Raw genomic sequence first — 4,051 nt, 5'->3', positions numbered from 1 at the left:
CATTGCATATCAATATCATGCGAGGTATCATAAGCATACGACATACAAGGGTATCATATTCATAGTTATATCATAATATCACGTGACATAATATCTAATCATCAGATAATTCAAGCACATATGTAGGCAATGCATCATGAATTTGAAAACTTATACTTATAAGTACTTGAAATTCATATCATCATTAGAGGGGATCCCGGTTTGTACCACATACATAATGCGCGCGCTTCTTAAGTAGGTCCAAGGTAGCAAGTCTTGAACCCTACCATACATACATACTAGGTCCGAGTCTTACTCCATCGACCTAGGGCATTCAGAAGCCCATTTCTGACGAGGCCCGAGTCTTATTCCATCGACCCCGGGGCGTTTATGGAGCCCACCCTTGGTACAAACCATACAAAAATAATTTATCATGCATAACTATCATATCATATCCCTAACAATCTTTCATGCATTTCATTTTTCATTTCTTTTCATTATGTATAGCATTTCCTATGCTATCACATATCATGACATTTACATAACATAAATTTCATTCTTTTCTCATTATGTATAGCATTTCCTATGCTAACACATATCATGGCATATACATAACATAAATTTCATTCTTTTCTCATTATGTATAGCATTTCCTATGCTATCACATATCATGACATATACATAACATAAATTTCATTCTTTTCTCATTATGTATAGCATTTCCTATGCTATCACAAATCATGACATATACATAACATAAATTTCATTCTTTTCTCATTATGTATAGCATTTCCTATGCTATCACATATCATGGCATATACATAGCATAAATTTCATTCTTTCTCATTATGTATAACACTTCCTAGGTTCCTTTCCCTTTTTTTTTTCTTTTATTTTCAATTATCTTCTAAACAAGAAAACAAATACACGATCCTTAACATTTCATAGGGAGAACCTCGTACTAGTTGGGTAAAACAATAATTTCCCTAGCCTCTTAAAAATATTTTTGGCCGAAATTCTAGGGTTAAGTACTCCTTTGATCAAGCATCATATAGGTGTAAAAACATGAAGAAGATCCCTTTCTATGGCATAGAAAATCTATCATGTAGTGTAGACTTAGTTAAACCTCACTAGATTTCGAAAGCTCTTCTTAACCGAATTTTCTCAAACTTGTTTCTAGGTTTTAAAATCCTCATAAAATCTGAAAAATATATAAAAAGCCTTGTACCACAGGTGAGGGGAAGCTTACCTTCTTCGCTTAAATTTCCTAGAGTTGAGAACTTGCTTGGACCTTTCTTCCTTGCTTGCTTTGCTCGGCACCAATGGAGGAGAGGAGTGGCTAGGTCTTTTGGTGGAGAGGAGGAGGAAGAAGAGGCTTCTCTTTCCTCTTGTGTTGCTCGGCAACAACAAGAGAGAAAGAGGAGAGAGTGAAGAGGAAGAAGAGGTTCTTCCTCTTGTGTTGCTCGGCAACAAGAAGAAGAAGAGAGGAAGGGTGAGTCTCGGCACAAAGGGAGGAGAGGAGGAGAATGAGTGGGGATGAAGTTGAAGTCACCCTCCATGCCTATTTATACTAAAATGAGGGAGGAAACTTGACTTGATCCATCCTCCTATTCATTTCTTCCCTTAAATGACAAGAATATTCTAGAGAAATGCCTTTTGAGTTCTCTCTTTTCTTTCCCTTAATTTCTCTCTTTTCTCTCCTTTAATTAAAATTCCTATCTCTCCTCTTACAATATCCTCTCCTATCCCACTTGGTTAACACATGCATGCATCCACAAGAGAACCAAGGATCAAAACTTGTTTATGTATATTTTTATTTCTTTTTACTTCCTTTTCCTTTTAAGTAGAAAGAATCCTTTCTTATTCTTAACTACTTAATCCTTTCTCTCCTTATCAATAATTCTCCTATCCCCTTTGGTATCCTATACATGTTCCTTACAAGAGATCCAAGGTTCAATCTCTCTTCTAACATTTTATTTTCTTTTGTACATAATAATTCGTATATTACTATATTATGCATTATGCATAAATATTTCATACATATATATATTATCTCATATTTCTTCCTTTTGTCCATATTAATTCTATACATTTTAAATCATGCATAGATGATTTATACTCTCAACTTTATTTTTCTTTCATAAAGTTTTAATCATCTAAATCCATCTTAATATTTAACTTAGAATATTTACACCTTCTTTTCATTCGTACTCTCATTATCCTTACTTTCTTATCTAGGCTTTCTAGGGGTGTTACAGCGACGACCTTAAACCCATGTTTTTGCCAAATCGTCGAGCAGCGGCGTTAAACCCTAGTCTCCATCAACAGTCGAGCGGCGACCTTAAACCCACGTCTTCGCCAAATCGTTGAGCGGCGATGTTAAACCCTAGTCTCCACCAACGGTCGAGCGACGACCTTAAACCCACGTCTTCGCCAAATCATCGAGCGGCGACGTTAAACCCTAGTCTCCACCAGCGGTTGAGCGATGACCTTAAACCCACGTCTTCGCCAAATCGTCGAGCGGCAACGTTAAACCCTAGTCTCCACCAACGGTCGAGCGGCGACCTTAAACCCACGTTTTCGCCAAATCGTCGAGCGGCGACGTTAAACTCTAGTCTCCACTAATGGTCGAGCAACCACCTTAAACCCACGTCTTCGCCAAATCGTCGAGCGGCGACGTTAAACCCTAGTCTCCACCGATGGTCGAGCGGCGATCTTAAACTTTGGACTTCGCCAAATCGTTGAGCGGCGACATTAAACCCATGCGTCCAACAACGGTCGAGCAATGACCTTAAACCCAAGAGAACTGCTGAATTCATCTAGGGTAAAATGGCAACCCGAGCCCTCGAATATCTCGCCCGCTGGCGCCATGTTGTCAAATGCTTCACTGAAGGTAATGGAAGACTAGCACTTATCGTCGACCGGAAGGTGAGAGGGCAAATGTATAAGGAAAATTATAAAAAGAAAGCTCGCCGAACAGGCAAATATCCATTAATCAGAAAGGGGCACCGCCAATCGGCGAGCCTACATTTAGACTTGAAAAAGAAAAAACTCTTACAGGAGTACCTCACTCAAGATAATCGAAAATGTCATCAGGCATTGAATCGTTCAGCTGGCTACGATTGATGACGCCATCTGTCAGGGCGTCGGGGAGGTGACCGCTCGCCTTCAATTGACCAAGCGTCCCGTCGATCGCAAGCTCAAAGACCCGGATGATCCGATGGATGACTTTGTTGGTAAATTTGTCCGAGTGGAGGTACTCTTGCTTCATCATTTCAAACCAGCTCGGCTCAACCTCCTGGTAAGTCTTCAGAGCAGTGGGGGACCCCAGAGCATCTTCGAGGGTTTGCAATTGCCCCCGAAGAACAGCTTCCCTCACCGAGTGGCCGTCTCGCTTAGTGGCCAGTAAGTCTTCAGCCTCCTTTAGCTTCTGGGCGAAGGATCGAGCCTCCTAGTTTTTCAGCTCCAGGTCGGCAATGGTAAGGTTTTTTTTGGTTGTGGCCAGCTTGATCTTCTTGTCATAAGTATTCACCTGCGCCTCGAGGTGACCTAACATGATAGCCTGGTCGGCGGACTTATTCCGCTCGGCCTCCAAGAGTTTGTTGGCCTTCTCCAAATCAGCCTGCAATTCGGTGATTGATGGCCCCTGGGAAGAGGATGCACCACCCGAAAGCTTGAGCTTCTTCAGCTCATCCTCCACAAAGGCGAGTCGTTGGCACATGGCCACGCTCTCCACCCAGTACAGTAAAGGAATAGAAAAATGTTAGCTTCAATCAGAGGTAACTAGTGAATTGGTAACGAAATAAGTACCTCGGTGGACATCTGCAAGTGGCTGTTGCCGAGCTGTACCGGGGACATTGTAGCCGCTCAGGCCCTCACTTCCTCCCAAATACTGACAAGTGGCCCGCAGATCAGAATCTTATGCTCGAGGATGGCCGGGCGAGCGCACTGCTCAAGGTAGTCCTCTATTGGAAGGTTGAGGGTCGCGGTCACCGATCGTTGCCCGCTTGGGTCCGACGAGGAGGAGACCACTCGACCGGAAGGAGCAGCAGTCGACACAGGATCGATCCTG

The sequence above is a fragment of the Zingiber officinale genome, chromosome 5A (assembly GCF_018446385.1).
Source record: "Zingiber officinale cultivar Zhangliang chromosome 5A, Zo_v1.1, whole genome shotgun sequence".
Lineage (NCBI taxonomy): Eukaryota > Viridiplantae > Streptophyta > Magnoliopsida > Zingiberales > Zingiberaceae > Zingiber > Zingiber officinale.
Note: the sequence above shows the minus strand (reverse complement) of the source record.